At 38.3% G+C, this 18,857-nt stretch overlaps 2 protein-coding genes across 2 annotated transcripts in view; one reads left to right on the forward strand and one right to left on the reverse strand.

The window, feature by feature from the left end:
• ANAPC13 (anaphase promoting complex subunit 13) overlaps positions 1-11,306 on the reverse strand; it is a 1,014,760-nt gene extending 1,003,454 nt beyond the window's left edge. Inside the window, exon 1 of the mRNA XM_050779669.1 lies at positions 11,293-11,306. The gene's annotated coding sequence lies outside the window, so the exon portion shown is untranslated. The remainder of the gene's footprint in view (positions 1-11,292) is intronic.
• Positions 1-18,857, forward strand: part of PCCB (propionyl-CoA carboxylase subunit beta) — a 1,054,487-nt gene that overhangs the window by 244,670 nt on the left and 790,960 nt on the right. The window lies entirely within an intron of this gene.

Below are 18,857 nucleotides of genomic sequence, written 5' to 3' on the forward strand. Positions count from 1 at the left end.
AAAGGAACTTCATGGGGTGATAGAAGTGTTCTATATGTTTTATTATTATTATTATTACTTTAATTTTTTTTAACAAGCCTGCATGTTGTGCACATGTACCCTAGAAGTGTTCTATATCTTGAATGGGGTTAAGCAGGCATGTTCATCTTTCAAAACTCATTAAAATAATCACCTAAAATATGTTAATTTTATTGTATATAGCTTATTCCCCAATAAAGTTGACTTAAAAAATAAAAGCCAGTTGAGAATCACTTTAATTTTAAAATTTGAATTATAGAAAACTGGTTTTAGCTGAACGCAGGCTGGAAAACTTAAGTTGAATCAAAAAGTATTTATAGTTCTTTCAGTTCTGGCTAAGATGAAATAACAGGGACTGAATTTTGTCCTCCTGTCTGAAATAAACAAGGACAAAAGGACACATGAAAGAACAGTTTTCAAGACATTGGCTATCAGGCAAAACAACAGATATCACGGCAGCAATGCCTGAGAGATGGAGAACAAGTGAGGGGAGCTGTACAATTGCCCCAGCTTGCTGCCTTTAGAATATTTCCAGACCGTGGAGCAAGAAGGGGGATATCGGGCAGAGACCAGCGAACTTCCCGAGTTTAGGGTACAGAGCTGAAAGTCTTGGGAGACAATGCAGCTAGAGTTCCAAAGACAGAGAGAAGAGAGATGAACAGAGAGAGAACTCTAAAGTCAGCCAAGATCCCCTTGTGTATTCAACAAACTATTGATCAGCACCATGTACTGAGAACACTACTTAAGTGTAGAAAAAGAACCCCCAGAAAAGATTAGAGAGAATAGTATCCAGTGTTCACACAGGGGCAAGAATACTGCCTGTTCTCACCAGCAAGACTGGAAAACATCATCATTCACCAGCATGAGGTAGCGCACGCACAAAGGGCTTGCCTAACTGGTAGGGAATAATTAACTGTAGGCTGAACACAGTTTGGTCTCACCTAAAAATATGAAAAGCAATAACCTAAAAGATCAAACTGTTGCCAAGTAACTTAACTGTATCACAGAACAAGGCTCAAAAATATTTACAGGAATACAAAAATATCCAGCACCCAACAATGGATAAAGAAGTTTAACTCATAGTGATAAAGAGGTAAATACACTGAGGGGGCATGATAATCCTAAATTTTTATGTTCCAGAAAAGAGAACTTCAAAAAACAAGAAGCAAAAACTGATAGAACTTCAAGGAGAAACAGACAAAGCCACAGTTGATTGTGGCAGATTTTAATATCCTCTCTCTAAACTATTGATAGAACAAGGAGACAGAAAATCAGTAAGGGATATACAAAACTTGAACAACACCGTTAACCAACATGATCTAATTGGTATTTATAGAATACACTCTACCTAACAATAGCACAATACACATTATTTTAAAGTGCAAATGAAATATTTACCAAGATCGATTATATTCTGAGACATAAAATAATTCTCAATAAACTTAAAAGGATTAAGTTCTTAGAAAGTACATCTTCTGGTCAAAATGGAATTAAGTTATAAATCAGTAACAGAAAGATCTCTGAAAAATCACTAAATACTTGAAAAGCGAACAGCATACTTCCAAATAACCCATGGGTCAAAGAAGAAATCAAAAGTGCAATTAGAAAGTATTTGAAGTGTAAGTAAATGAAAACACAACATATCAAAAGCTGTAGATGCTGCTAAAGCTGTACTTAGAGGGAAATTTATAGCACTGAATGCCTGTATTAGAAGAAAAGAAATGTTTCAACTCAGTGAGCTCAGCTTCCACACTAAGAAACTAAAAATGACAAAGAAATTAAGCCAAATATAAGCCAAATAAAGGAAATAACAATTATCCAAGTGAATATCAGTGAAAAAGAAAACAAATGCAACATAGAAAAAAGTGAGTGAAGCTAAAAGCTCATTCTTTGAGCAGACCAATAAACCTCCTGCCAGACCAAAAAAAAAAAAAGACAAAAATCTCTTGCCTTTTTTTTCTCAGTAAAAGAGAGAGAAAAGGAGAGGGAGATACAAACTAGCAATTATAGGAATGAAAGAGGTAAAATCACTACAAATTCTACAGTTGATAAAAATATTATGGAGTATATTATGAACATCTTTATGACAATAGATTTTAAAACGTAGGTAAAATAGACAAAATCTTTGAACGACAAAAACTACCAAAACTCACTCAGGAAGAAATAGATAGTCTGAATAGTTCCATACATATTAAAAAATTTAATTTGTAGTTAAAAACTACAAACTACTTGGAGTCGCATAAAGAAACTCCAAGCCCAGATGGCTTCACTAGTGAAAACAGTAAAGAAAGAAATAACAAGAAATGAAGCAAGGAATAAAAACTTACCAACTAATCCCCATGAGTTCCGCATTACCCTAATACTAAAAGCAAGCAAAGATATTACAAGAAAAGGAAACTCCAGACTAATAGATCTCAGTAATATAGATACAAACATTTTAAACAAAATTTTAACTATATCAAAAGAACACAACAGAGAATCCAAAAATAGACTCATATATATATATATATGAACAATTATTTTTGACAAAGGCAGACGAGCAATTCAATGGAGAGAGATTTACTTTTCCAAAATAGTGTTAAAATGATTGGATAACTATACACACACAAAAAAAATGCATTATATGCAAAAATAACCTCAAAATGGATTATAGGCCTAAATTTAAAACCTAAAACTATAAACTTCTAGAACAAAACATAGGAGAAAATCTTTGTGACCTTGGGTGAGGCAATGATTTCTTATATATGACACCAAAATCCCAATCCATAAGAAAATCATAAATTTATATTTCATTAAAATTAAAACGCTTATTCTTCAAAGGATACTGTTAAGAGAATCAAAAGACAAGATACAGACTGCAAAAAAATCTTTGCAAAGCATATATCTGATAAAGGACTTGTCTCCAAAATATATAAAGAACTCTCAAAACTCTGTAATAAGAAAACAACCCAATTTGTTTTTACATGAGCAAAAGGTTTGAAAAGCCATTTCAACAAAGAAGGTACACAGATGGCAAGTAAAGTCCTGAAAAGGTGCTCAACATCATTTGTCTTTAGAGAAATGTATATCTAAATTACAATTAGACAGTCCCACATACCTACTAGAATGGCTAATGTTAGAAACACTGACCATAGCAAATATTGATGAGGATGAGCAAGTATTGATGAGGATGCAAAGCCAGTGAAACTCTCATATACTGCAGGTGAGAATGTAAGATGGTGTAACCATTTTGAAAAACAATTTGGGATTTCATAGTTAACATATACCTACTATATGACCCAGCCATTCCTCTCCTAGGGGTTTACCCAAGAGAAATAAAAGCATATGTCCATACAAAGATTTGTAAACATTTGTTTACAACAATTTTATTTTTAAAAGCCCAAAGTGAAAACAACCCAAATGTCCATCAATAGGTAAATGAATCAATAATTTGTTACTACATCTATACAAGACTACTCAATAAGAAGAAGGAATGAATGATTGACACAACAGTGATAAATATCAAAATAACTATGAGTTAAAGAAGCCAGTCAAAAAAATACATACTGTTTGATTCTATTTATATAAATTTTAGAAAATGCAAACCAATTCATAATGACATAAAGTTTATCAGTGGTTCCCTGTGAACAACAGGAGTGTGTGAGGGCAGGTAGATGAATAGATTACAACCCTTTGGGAAAACTTCTGGAGGTGATGGATATGCTTATTATTTTTATTTGGTTGATGGTTTCACAGGAGTATGCATGCACCCACACTTATCAAATTGTACATGCTAAAAATGTGCAATTTATTGTGTGTCAATTATATTCCATTAAAGCTGTTAAAAACAAAAATTATAAAAGTACAAGGGACCAGCAACATTTTAAAGAGATAGTATACTTTCATTTTTGTTTTATTTTATTTTGTTATGTTGGTGCAGTGGGGAGCTTTTGAATGGGGACTGGAGAAAGAAAACTTATACTTCAAAAGAAAAACTATAGTACACCTGTTGTTAGCTGTTCTTGAGTTTTTTGTTTGTTTTTTTGTTTTGTTTTGTTTCTGTGGTTTGAACTAAATCCTAAATTCTTTGTGGGTTACAAGTCCCCAAACCAATGCTTTCAAATCTTTACTTTTAAAACGGGGAGTTGCACTCCTTACCCTAGTACTCAGTATTTACCTTATAGTACACTGTTCCCTTAAATGTGATGCTGAAACTACAGACGACAATACTGACAGCTTTGCCATACGAGCCTTGGAACCCCAGCCAGGCCTGCATGAGTACACTCAGACAGTTGCAAAGTGGTTTCACTTCTTTCACCTTGGGGTCCACACCTACCCCTACTACACCCCTGATCAGCAGGAAGAAATTAGAGCAGTCTTCACCCTTCTTCCACCTTCATTAGCCAACACCTTAAGATTAAGGTGTTAAAGAACCTAAAAGCAGGGATTGAAACCACTTTTGCAAAATTATGACTGAGGCAGTGAAGGAGATCTAACTTAACCAACTCCATTTTGCTTCTAACCTCTAAGCTGTCCTTGTTCATTCCTGGGCATAAGCTGAACTAACGTCGGGAGGAACTTAGTTTATACTTTAAAACAAACACAATAACAGCCCTTTCCCAAAACAAACCTCCTTCCTGTCTGGGTACTAGACTACTAACATTAGCCACAGGATTAGAAATTATGGTTTAGGAGTCATGCTGCTAGAGGCTAAAGATTCTGACCCTCCCTAAACTCCTAAGATCAAGGCTTGAGATGTTTTGCAGACCTTGCATATGATAGATCAACTGGCACCAACCAGATTGATAAACTGGCTCATCTGATCTTGTGACCCCCTCACCCATCCAGGAAATGACTCAGTGCAAGAAGGCAGTGACACACTATGATTTCATCTCCAACCCAACCAATCAGCACTCCCAGACTCACTGCCCCTCCCCACCCACTAAACTATCTTTAAAAACTCTGATCCCCGAATGGGGGAGACTGATTTGAGTAATAATAAAACTCTGGTCTCCCGCAAATAAATAAACAAGTAAAAAAAGAGTGAGGGAATAATGGAAGTGTCTTCAGAGAGTGAGGGGAAAAAAACAAGTGCCTCAGAGCTAGATGAAAGGAAAACAGGGGTTGGAGGAGATAAGTATAGCCAGGCTCCACACAGTAAAACCCAACTTATTCAATTTCATCTGGAGCCATAGGATGAGATGGCATAAGGAAGTCACAAGCAGTGGGCGTTATCTGATAGCTGTTCAGGGAAAGGGAGAAGATCAGCCAAGTTTCTGCCATTGCTTCTCACAGCTTAAGAAGAGTCCCCATTGTTGTGACAGAGAAAAGCTACCAGGAGCTTAGCAGACCCTGGAGGACTTCATAATCCAACTTCCCCTAAATCTCAGAACTTCAGGAAAACTCCAAGAGGAAACAAAGCTTTACAAATTTTCTGGATGACTTAGATCAGTGGTCTCCAAATAATTTTGATTGCAATCTGCTATAGGTAAAAAAGAATCTGAGCATGTTCCCTCTAAATAGGGTCACTCACTACAAAATTACATCCCCGTATGCTGTTATATCCATACAACATATTGGTTTTTTAAAAAGAGCATCAAAAGTAGAAACTGTACAAATATAAGACAAAAACAAATAAAAAATCAGAGTTATAATATTCTTCCTACCCTCCATATTCCCTTGCTTACTGGGTGACTACATCTCACTTTGGGGACCACTGAGTTAGATAAAGCATTCTAGTCATGTACAGTGGACAAGAATAATCAGACTCAGACCCAGTAGGCTGTGTCAATATTAGGAAGAATAGAAATACTTGTGATAGCAAAACGTTGGAAACAATTGGTCTATTCAAAGAAGAATAACCAGTCAAATTTATATCCATTTGTCAGATAATTAAGCAACCATTTAAGATAATATTTTCAAAGAATATTCCTTGACACAGAAAAATGTTCATGATGTGGTATTACATGAAAAAAAAGAACAATGAATAATAGGAAGATTCTAATTTTAACAAATGAAAAACTATCAATGGGTCATAGAAAAAACTGGGCAGAAATGTATTCAGGTGTGGCTGAATTGTGGCTAATATTACTTTTCTATCTGATCTTTTCTGTACTGTCCAAATGCTCTACAATGAACATTTTCCTCTATATAATTATAAAAACACAATAATTTGGTAAAGAAAGCATTGCAAATAACTCCACCAGGCAGTAAAGATCAGTGACTCCGAGGACATCCCATTACCTACAAATCTAGTGAGACATTAAAAGGGTTAGAAAAAAAATTTAAAAACAAAAAATCAAAACTGTAAGCATAATGTAAAGGAATCTGGGCTCGCAGCAATACTCAGGAAATACATTCACTCCGACCCTCTACAGACATGCACCCTGCATGCACACTGATCACGCCACAGGCTCTAGGCAAGGCCCTGGGGGTGTAAAGATGATTCCGATGCAAGCGCCCTGCCCTTGAGTATTTCAGTCAGTTGTCTTGTATTCTCATGCTGTGTTATCAGAAACAAAAAGCAAAAATACTTCCTTCCCTTATGCAAAGCAGCTTTTTGTTTTTCTATTAAAGCAGTTAAGAGAAGTTCTTGCCACCACAACCCGGAAAGGTACGACAACTAGAGATTCTGACAAGGACAAATAAAATGGGTATATCAGACAAGGGGAAAGGTTAGACTCTTCAGTCTGAAGGCCAAGAGAAGACATCTGCATCCACAAAACCAAGAACCAGCCAGGCATGGTGGCTCATGACTGTAATCCCAACACTTTGGGAGGCTGAGGTGGGTGGATCACGAGGTCAAGAGATTGAGACCATCCTGGCCAACATGGTGAAATCCCGTCTGTATTAAAAATACAAAAATTAGCTGGGTGTGATGGTGCATGCCTGTAGTCCCAGGTACTAGGGAGGCTGAGACAACAGGATAATCGCTTGAACCCGGAGGTGGAGGTTGCAGTGAGCCGAGATCCCACCACTGCACTCCAGCCTGGGTGACAGAACGAGACTCTGTCTCAAAAAACAAAACAAAACAAACAAACAAAACAAACAAGAACCTTGAGGATTCATGAGGCACGGATTTACGCACCAGATTCCAAAACTCTGTGACTAGGGGATATCCTGTGAAATGTGATCCAGGTTTAGTTCCAGACATAAAAGGAAGCAATTTCTCTCACGGTGAGTAATAAATGGATTGAAACTTATTGGAATTCATCACCCCCAAGGGGTGGTGCTGGCAGGAAATATAAATGCCTTCCGAAAAGGTTCAGACAAATCTGGGAGTGACAGAATTGTGAATGACCTCCCTTGCTCACTTCCTCTTGCTCTCTGCCTCTAAAGCAGGCATGGTCTTTAGAGGCTGGGCTGGTGTTTGCACTAAAGGATTTCCCCTAGTGGCCAGGCAAGGTCAGGACCCCCATTCCATGCTCCTACAGCATCCTGTATTTAACTCATCATAGTCCTGACCACACTGTATTACAGTTCCTCCTTGATATGCCTGAACCCCTGTGAGGATGTGACAGAGGCAGAGCCAGTACTGAGCAGGTGCTCAATAAATGTGGGTTGAAAGAAAGAGTGTGTGACTCTACCTGTCCTTTCCCCAAGCCTGGGAGGTGTGCCAAGCACTGCATTTAATCAAGGCCAAATTTTGAGAGCTTCCGACACTGGCAGGAATGCTGATTACTCTCTGGTCCTCACTTGCCACTGCTCCCGACTCCAAAACCATACAATCCTGGAGCATAAAATCTGGTAGAATGGCAGGGAGCACTGGCTGCTTAGGATATGCTCTCAGAGCAAGGGCCCCAAGTGAAGTCACACAAGAATATCTCATCTGAGGAAACGGCTCTTAGAAGCTCCTGAGCGGCTAATGTCTTTTATCCCCCCTCCTCTTATCATCCCCCAGACTTGCTCAACAGACAGCTCTGTTGTCCACTGTTGTGGGCTTCTGAGCTTTCATCTGCAAATCAATTCCCTGGAAATTTCACAATAAAGTACACTGAGCTCTGTTATATCAAGGACACAGTCTCCTATATCTCCTCTAAAACCTTCTTTCATAACATTAATCTTATCCAGAAGTGTGCCAAGATTCTTCAGATTGAGGGCATGGGGATTTTAATTTATTTTTCCATTAATGATCAGCATCCATGCTAAACCTGTAAATATTACTTCTACTAATGCAGTGCAATGCTCATTTTTAATCCAAATACACAGAGTGAGCAATTCAGGGACACACTTTGCCCCAATAGGGCTTTTGCAAATCTGCATTTGGCTTAGGAGACAAGAGAGGGGAATACTTTGTATTCTGGGAAGTTGCAGTGGTCAGCTAGGATTCAGTTTCCTCATTCTTAAGATTTCTCCAGGATATATGGGAAGGAGAGGAAAAATAAATCAAAAGTAGTACAGATCATAACACCACACAGTTGTTAAAGCTGAAAAGGATTTTAAGGACTTTCTACTCAAAAGCCTTTCTTTTTACAGGTATGAAATGTAGTCACAGATGAGGATGTATGGCCCACGAGTAACTGTACAAAGTCCAGAAACAGCAACCTCCTTCAGGTTCTCAGAAACGGGATGGAGTGACCACAGTGGCAAAGCACTCTATTGCTGAGTTCATAATTACCATTCAGGTGCCAGTGCCCACCAGGGTCATCATACACCACAGGCTCTCCCGGTCAGTGCTCATTTGAAATATTCTATTACACAGGTCCCATAAATGGAGTTTAAAAAGTCAGATATTTAGTCTGATTTGGGGTTCCCAAAATACACTCTCTAGAATTACACAAAACCTGTAGAGGTAAAAAGTTAGGTCCTGCTGGGAATCCCGAGAGCCTAGACCTAGACCCTGCCAGGACTCAGATCTAAGGCATGGTGAGCCCAGGCCTGGAGGTGTTCCAGATGTGTTCAGGGCCTCCAACACAAGAAGGAAAAGACACAGAGAAACTAAAGATAAGTAGTTGCCCATAATTATCAGTCTAGAGGCCATGGGAACTGATGCTTCTGGGCAGTCAGATGGGAGGAGAAATAAAGGTCACAATCACTCCCTGAGCAGTCTCCACAAGGGGCATTTCTCAACAGTTTTCAAGATAACAAGTTGATATGATGGTTATAAAGACTATGATGGGAAAAAGCATTATGGAAAGCAGATGTGAAATACGGGATTGGACTGTCACTAGTCACACTGTGAGTCTCTACGGCAGATGGACTTCAAGTGACAGCTGCTTTCTGTGCTCACCCTCCTACCACCCAGCAATTCCACCTCTGCCCTGTGAGACCTGGGTTATCCTTCTGGAGCTGAGGGAGGAGAAGGGCAGAAAACATGCTGATATGATGGGGGTCTGCATCCCAAAATATCTCTGTTCCCTATTGAGCTAGATAGATAAGGTAAGGGCCAAACCAAAGTACAAAAGTACTCTGCCTTGCAGTCAGGCAGTGATTCCTTCAAGGAAGACTCAAATGACACACTTGCTGAAACTCTGCACATGGTGCTCAATGCCCTGAGAGTCTGGTCTGCTGGGAGAAGACATAAGCCACAATAGGGTTCATAAGCTGATGTTTGTGGATCTGACTTGCAGTCCACTTGTCCCCTTGAGAACAACAGTTCCAAAGTATGGCTGAATGTCCGTTGGCCTGGGATTGCAGACTGCTGAAGGATAATGAGAGGAATAGCAAGATCAGGCAATAGCTGGACAGTGTAAGTCCAGGCCAGAGTCTCAGCCATCCATCACCCTGGACCACAGAGGGCTTTCCTTCCACTGGGCTTAGGCATGCGACACTTAGGTAAATAGTGACACACTTCACAAGGGAGAACAAATACAATTTTTATTAATTATATATGTAAAGTGCAGTTTATTCAGCAATTTACTCCTTTTTTCATTGCATTTAATTTTAGGGGTGTTAGTGGTGGTGGTGGAACCCTTTTGATTACAAACTGAGATAAACCACCTGTCATTAAGATATCTGAGATCTGTTTGTTCTTGCTTGTTTGCAGGAAGCAGCAAGACCTTGAGTACAGGAGCAAGAACTACAGTAGGACCGAGACAGTGATTATGCAACACACTATTTCAGGTGGACACAGAAAGCTCCTCGTTCAGAAAAGGAACTAAGGGAGGAAATGAAAAAGGAAAAACTCATGGAGTCCACCTTTCGTCATATTGTCACACTTTCTGGACTGTACATCAGTTTCCACTTTTTCTGACGCTTCTGTAACTTGAAGAAAATAATCTCATAAGCTCTAAGATCTGTCTCTGGAAGGAAAGGTGGAGAGAAACAGACTAGACTGTGATCAAGTAACCAAGAAATATGTGATTTCTAAGCTCTGTCAGCGTTTTGGACTGTTGCTGTGGGAGGTCAGGGACCCCGAACGGAGGGACTGGCTGAAGCTGCCGCAGAAGAACATAAATTGTGAAGATTTCATGGACATTTATTAGTTCCCCAAATTAATACTTTTATAAGTTCTTACACCTGTCTTTACTGCAATCTCTGAACATAAATTGTGAAGATTTCATGGACACTTATCACTTCCCCAATCAATACCCTTGTGATTTCCTATGCCTGTCTTTACTTTAATCTCTTAATCCCGCCATCTTCTTTATAAGCTGAGGAGGATCTATGTCGCCTCAGGACCCTGTGATGATTGCGTTAACTGCACAAATTGTTTGTAGACCATGTGTGTTTGAGCAATATGAAATCTGGGCACCTTGGAAAAAGAACAGGATTAACAGCAATGTTCAGGGAACAAGGGAGGTAACCTTAAACTGACTGCACCAGTGAGCCAGGTGGAACAGAGCCATATTTCTCTTCTTTCAAAAGCAAATAGGAGAAATATCGCTGAATTCTTTTTCTCAACAAGGAACATCCCTGAGAAAGAGAATGTGCCTTGAGGGTAGGTCTATAGACGGCCCCCTTAAGGCGACCGCCTTTTATGGTAGAAGCCGAAGGGATGAAATAAGCCCCCATCTCCTGTAGCAGTCCCAGGCTTATTAGGATGAGGAAATTCCCACCTAATAAATTCTGGCCAGACAGGCTATCTGCTCTCAAACCCTATCTCCTGATAAGATGTTATCAATGACAATGCTTGCCGTGCCTGAAACTTCATTAGCAATTTTAATTTCGCCCCATCCTGTGGTCCTGTGATCTTGCCCTGCCTCCACTTGCTTTGTGATATTTTATTACCTTGTGAAGTATCTGATCTCTGTGACCCACACCCTATTCGTGCACTCCCTCCCCTTTTGAAAATCGCTAATAAAAACTTGCTGGTTTTATGGCTTGGGGAGCATCATGGAACCTGCCGACATGTGATGTCTCCCCCCAATACCCAGCTTTAAATGTCTCTGTCTTGTGCTCTTTCCCTTTATTTCTCAAACCAGCCAAGACACCTAGGAAATAGAAAAGAACTCATGATAAATATCAGGGGTGGGACTCCCCCGATAGACTGTGATTGTATGGAGACCTTGAATAGATGATCCTCTGCTTAGAAGACACTTCAATGACTGTTTGGGTATAGGAACCTGGGTCAAGAGCTTGGTTTAGGTTGAAGAGGGGAGATGAACTGCTCTGTTTTAAGAAAGTGATAGGAAGATAAAGATAAATTGAGTCCAAACACAGACTTAACAAGGAATACTGAGCTGCTATAATCCCAGTTTAGGAGAGCTGAGGCCATCCATGCCTACTAGGGAGTCCTCCATATTCCTCCAACTCCACATTCCCAAAAGCTACGATCCTGTTGATCCTGTCTCCCCATACATATGCTTTCTCTCTCTCTTTCTCTCTCTTTCTCTCTCTCTCGCCTCTCTTTCTTTCTCTCTACCACCCCCACCCAGGGCTCCTCATGGAAATCAAATGTCCCCTCACTTTGGGTAGCAGCCAGAGTATCCAAGCTACTAACCCCCCACCCTAGACACCCACTACTTCCTACTCCCCTCCATACTCACCACAGACAAGTCTTCTGTGAATTTCTAGGTTTCTGGAATGCAGGGCCAGGACTGGAAGAGAAGATGAAGATGAGGATGGAGAAAGCTTATAGACACACAAGCCAGCAATCATCCCTCTTCTTTCTACACCAATTATGGGTCTGTGCTTTCCTGTTTACAGATCTCATCAGCCTGGCTCTGTATCCCAAATTTGATGCCTTAATGTGCTATTGTGTGAGGCAAATAACTCTATTGCCCAAGCCTAAGACTCTCCCTATTACTTGGGCCTAACCAGTGAGGAAAAATGGAAAAAGGCCACTGTGGGCTAGTAAGATTGCCCTCTCAATTTTCAACCTAACCAGGTTCAGAAGGACAGCAACTATGGAAAATGAGGAACACTTGGAGCTAAATGTAAAATATAAATTTAAGATTAATAAAATATGATATTTCCTTGTATTTACAATAGTGGTAGTTGAGGTAAAAAAGGCATATGAAGAATGTTGCTCCATTTTTAAAAATGGTAGCTTAGTAGAGGGTTTTGGGAGTGGGGAAACTATTTTCCCAACAGGGCCTTGCATTGCTTAGACTTACTACAGAGTCTGCTGGGAAATGGAGTCCATTTGTCTAATAACGGTATGCCTGCCCTATCTGCATTCCTCAAGTCATTATGATGTATCAGGTACTACTTTCTTCTCCAGATGCTAATCCCAACAAAGCTATTTCTTCTGGGGAAAAAATAAATGAATAACTGGGAGTTTGTGGTTTGTGACTTGGGAGCCAGAAAATGTAATAGAAGTCTCAGAAGGAAGAAAGAAGGCAGCAGGGCAGGCCTATTGGGGATTACAGCTAATTTTAGAATCGTAGCATTAGTTATAATGCCTCTTATTCAATTTTAAGTGATTGCCTATAAGCTCTACCCACTACCCACAGACAGTCCTTAAGTAAAAGTCTCTGGTGCACATAAAATGTGTTAGTGCTAACTAGGAGTAGATTTAAGGAATTGGGGAGGTCTTCAGCTTGAAGCAAAGATGTGTGGCAAATTAATGGTGGTCAAAGTAGGAAAGTCACAGGCAAAAATCCAAAATTCAGGAAAGCAAATTACTAAATTAAAAGCTACGTAGGAGAAACAACAGCTTCCAGGTAAACTTTAATATGAAGTTACTGGTTGTTATAGACTGAATGTCCTTCTAAAATTCATTTGTTGAAATCCTAACCCCTAATGTGATGGTATTAGGAAAAATCAGCGTTCACATTTCTGTGTTGTCTTTCTTCTGATCTTTTACAGTTTGATTCAATTCAGATACAAAAAAGGGCCACATATTATAACTGTTGATATCTAGCTTGAGTATCTTTTAACCTAAAGGTTCCCCTTTCCTCTCTCTCTCTCTCTCTCTCTCTCTCATCTTTTCTTTATAATTTAGTTGATAAGTAAACTGGATTGCTTTTCCTAAAGGGTTTTCCACTGTCTGAATTTTGCTAATTAGATCCCATGGTTTCACTTGATGAATATCTCTGTTCCTCTAAATTGCTAGTGCTAAGGACTTGATATAGATTCGAGTTTGTTTGTTTTCTTATTTCTGTTCTTTTTTTTTTTTTTTTGGCAAAACCACTTCACTGGTGGAGTTGTGTACTTTCATCAGGAGATCCATAATGCTCACGTGTCTCTGTGTTGTTAGCAGTATTGATGATCAATGCCTAGATCCAACAATTCATTCGTGATTACCAAATATTAATGCTCTAATTATATCATTTCTTCTTCACTTAGCATTATCTGTATAATAATATAAAGAAGAACTTTCCCTTATCATTAATTTGTTTACTCTGAGGTATAGCTCTTGTAGAAAGGAAAGATAATTCCTGGATAATTTCCTTATATTTACCAGTTTTCAGAATAATAAATTAGTTTCCTAATTTTCTATCAGTTATTACTGAGTTTCTTCTTTACTGTTATTTTTTAGCCACCTCATAAATTTATGAATTCAAATATATTTGATACGATATGAATCCATTAAACTGTATCTGTATCAGTGGCCAAATCATTCCATTTTTGGATAGTGGTAGCCTTTTCAATTTGGAATCTGAGTCTTTGACAAAACCTTAGTAGTCTTTCATTAATTATCTCCTTGATATTTAATATAATATGATATTTAAGGCTTGCCTTGTTCATTCCCTGTTTCAGAATGGGAATAAGCTTTTTTTGTTAAGAACAGTCCTTTTCAGGGAAATATTTAGAGACCATAGCGTGGATACTAGGGGTGCTCATTGCTTCTGGGTTGGCCATTACTTCTAGCAGCACATCAAAATATTAATCTACCACAATCAAGTAGGCTTCATCCCCAGGATATAAGGTTGGTTGAACATTTGCAAAACAATAAATGTGATTCACCACTTGAATGGAACTAAAGACAAAAACCACTTGATTATCTCAATAGATGCAGAAAAGGCTTTTCATAAAATTCAATACCACTTCATGTTTAAAACTCTATATAAACTAGATATTAAAGAAACGTACCTCAAACTAATAAGAGCCATCTATGACAGATCCACAACCAACATTATACTTAATGGGCAAAAGCTGGAAGCATTCACCTTGAAAACCAGCGCAAGACAAGGAAGGCCTTTTTCATCACTCCTGTTCAACATGGTATTGAAAGTCCTAGCCAGAGCAAGAGAAAGAAATAAAGGGCATCCAAATAGGAATAGAGGAAGTCAAACTATGCCTGTTTTCATGATATGATTCTACATCTAGAAAACCTGATAGGCTCAGCCCAAAAGCTTCTTTAGCTGATAAACAACTTCAGCAAAATTTCAGGATAGAAAATCAATGTGCAAAAATCACTAGCATTCCTGTATACCATCCACAGTCAAGCTGAGAGCCAAATCAGGATGGCAATCCCATTCACAACTGCCAAAAAAGAATAAAATACCTAGGAATACAGCTAACCAGAGAAGTGAAAGATCTCTACAGTGAGAATTGTAAAACACTGCTCAAAGCAATCAGAGAAGACACAAACAAATGGAAAAACATTTCATGCTCATAGATAGGAAGAATCAATTTCATTAAAATGGCCACCCTGCCCAAAGCAATGTATAGATTCAATGCTATTCCTATCAAACTGCTAACATAATTATTAATAGAATAATGAAAAACTATATTAAAATTCATATGAAACCAAAAAAGAGCCCAAATAGTCAAGGTAAACCTAAGCAAAGGAACAAAAGCTGGAGGCATCACGTTATCCAACTTCAAACTATACTACAAGGCTACAGTAACCAAAACAGCATGGCACTGGTACAAAAACAGGTACATAGACCAATGGAACAAAATAGAGATCCCAGAAATAAAGCTGCACACTTATGACCATCTGATCTTCAACAAAGCTGACAAAAACAAGCAATAAGGGAAAGACTCCCAACTCAATAAATGCTGCTGGGGTAACTGCCTAGTCATATGCAGAAGATCAAAGCTGGACTCCTTCCTTACACCATATATAAAAATCAACTCAAGATGGAGTAAAAACTTAAATGTAAAACCCAAAACTATAAAAACCCTGGAAGACAACCTAGGCAATACCATCCTGGTAATAGGAACCAGCAAATATTTCATGACAAAGACACCAAAGGCAATTGCAACAAAAGCAAAAATTGACAAGTGGGATATAATTAAGCTTAAGAGCTTCTGCACAGCAAAAGGAACTATCAACACAGTAAACGGACAACCTACAGAATTGGAGAAAATATTTGCAAACTATGTATCTGACAAAGGTCTAATATCCAGCATCCATAAGGGACTTAAACAAATTTACAAGAGAAAAACAAACAACCCCTTTAGAAAAGTAAGCAAAGGATATGAATGGACACTTTCCAAAAGAAGACATACATGTGGCCAACAACCATATGAAAAAAAGTTCAATATCCCTGATCATTAGAGAAATGCAAGTTAAAACCACAATGCGATATTATCTCACCCCAGTCTGAATGGCCATTACGAAAAAGTTAAGAAAATAACAGATGCTGGCAAGGTTGCAAAGAAAAGGGAACACTTACACACTGTTGGTGGGAGTGTAAATTAGTTCATTGTGGAAAGCAGTATGGTGATTCCTCAAAGAGCTAAAAGCAGAACTACCATTCAACCCAGCAATATATCCATTACTGGGCATAAACCCAGAGGAATATAGATCATTCTATCATAAAGACACATGCATGCAAATGTTCACTGCAGCACAATTCACAACAGCAAAGACATGGAATCAACCTAAATGCCCATCAATGACAGATTGGATAAAGAAAATGTGGTACATAAACACCATGGAACACATGCAGTCATCAAAAAGAACAAGATCATGTGTTTTGTTCTTAGGTGGGAATATAGGTGGAGCTGGAGGCTATTATCCTTAGCAAACTAACACAGAAGCAGAAAACCAATACCACATGTTTTTACTTATAAGTGGGAGCTAAGTGATGAGAAATCATGAACACAAAGAAGGGAACAACAGACACTGGGGTCTACTTGAGGGTGGAGGTTGGAAGGAGGTAGAGGTGCACAAAAGGTAACTATTGGGTGCTGGGCTTAATACCTTTTTACAGAAACAGTTTGTACAACAAACCCCCAAGCCATGAGTTTACCCATGTAAGAAACCTTCACATGTACCCCTAAACCTAAAATAAAAGTTTAAAAAGTAAAAAGAAAACCACATATACCATGATTTTCTATACCCATCCTCAAAAAATTAAAAATAGGATTACCATATGCTCCAGCAAGTCCACTTACGTGTATATACCCAAAATAAATGTGTATATACCCAAAATAAATGAAAACAGGGTCTTGAAGAGATATTTGTAACCCATCTTCATAACAGCATTGTTCACAATAGCTAATACATGGAAGCAACTCAAGCATTCATCAATAGATGAATGGATAAACAAAATGTGATAGGTACATATAATGAAATATTACTCAGCCTTATAAAGGAAGAAAATTCTGCAATGTGCTACAACATGGGTGAACGTTGAGGAGATTATGCTAAGTGAAAGAAGCCAGTCACAAAAAGACAAATACTGTGTGATTCCACTTATGGGAAGTACTCAGAGTAATCAAAATAATAAAGACAGAAAATAGAATGGTGGTTGCCAGGGGCTGTGAGGAAAGAGGAATGGGGAGTTACTGTTTAACAGGCACAGAGTTTCAATTTTATAAGATGAAAGGAATTATGGACATGGATGGTTGTGATGGTTACTCAGTATTATGCCACTGAGCAGCCTGGAATTGACTAAGTTTCACATGAGATTAACTTGGACTCTGCTCTTAGTTACAATCTGAGATGATCCAGGAATACCTTTACACTATCAATGGTAAGTTTTATTTTGTGTGTATCTTACCATAATAAAAAAATAGAAAAAACTTATACCACCTCTCTCACATACTGACATTACCTGCCTGGCCCTGGAAAGTTGGGAACTCCTGACCCAGACCCTAAATTCTAAGAGAATCCTAACCCAAAGTTTTAGAGATTCTCTGTATTCTGTGGCATTTTGAAACACTTTCCACCACAAATCCTTTTGCTAGTTTGCAGTTCAGTCAAACTCAGTATGTATTTTTTCACCCATTCTGTCTCTATCTTTAAATCTTGAATCCAAAATATTTGTATTAATATCGATTGACAAAAATATCTTCTTATAGCTCAGTGAAATATTTCACTTTATCCTGTTTTCTAAACAAAAATATTTGTAGATTCTTAAAAATCATTGGTTTGATTTGACCTAGTGAGAAAAGTGAAGCCAAAGTAGCATATCTAATTTAGATAAAGTAATTGCAGTGGCATGAGTAACTTTATGTTAGTCCTCCTTGATTAACTTTAAGATGAATCTTGACATTAGTTCATGGAAATTATTCTATTATCATAATAGAATATTTCTGCTGAGGAAACCTTGCCTCTGAGGAGCAAATGATTGGCCTCTTTCAAACTGCTTTAGAGGACTACAGTTTGGAACAGTAAAACAATCTGGGGGTAGTGGAATGAACTATACCTAGAATTAGTTTACAAGAGTTTGAAGACTGACTCTGTCAGTACTTTGCCTTGTGCAAGTCATCCTACCTTTCTGAGCCTCAGTTTCTCAGATTTCTCTATGAAATAGAGAAATAGAATAGGAATAATTTTATCCACTTTACAGGGATGTTGGAGGTTTAAACAAGATCATGAATGGAGAAAGAGAGACTGGCAGATAAATGTTTACTTATTGCTTCCTCCTTGTTATTTAAAGGTGGAGTGAAACCGTATCTTAGCAAAAAAAAAAAAAAAAAACATGGTATGTTCTTCCAAAATTCACAGAAGTACTTCAGAAAAAAAATCTTAGTAGACATTTTCCAGTCAGAACCATCATAAAGTGAGGAGACAATGACTCTGAAGAGATACTGCACTGTTGATTCAGAGGAAAAGGTAAGTTGACATTTGGAAGAACATAAACATGTGGAATTGAAGACAACATATTTCTTACAAATTTCTAGACTTCTCAATGGTTCTTGCTCCTGAACTGGATAATTTATAGAAAACTATAAGCTGTGTCCAAAATGGATATATATTATACCCACAGTATTTGCCCTAACCAATGTATTAGAACTGATAAGATTGTTTTATCTATAGGTTTATGTGATGGTCCCTGGCAAATAGCCATGGAGGAGGTATCTCTATAGCAACATTTATAACACCAATTGGGATGTTGGATTTTAATGAGTTCAATTTGAACCAAGAGCTGTTTATGTCTTTACAAAGGTTGGTCAATGAAATATGCAAAGGGCTGAGCACTTTTACCATGGCCTGTGCTCATAAAATTGCTCTATTCATCGATAGTGTAAAGGTATTCCTGGGTCATCTCAGATTGCAACTCAGAGCAGAGTCCAAGTTAATCTTATTTGAAACATAGTCAATACCAGGCTGACTTCCAGGACCCAAAGGT

Source organism: Macaca thibetana, chromosome 2 (assembly GCF_024542745.1).
Source record: "Macaca thibetana thibetana isolate TM-01 chromosome 2, ASM2454274v1, whole genome shotgun sequence".
NCBI lineage: Eukaryota > Metazoa > Chordata > Mammalia > Primates > Cercopithecidae > Macaca > Macaca thibetana.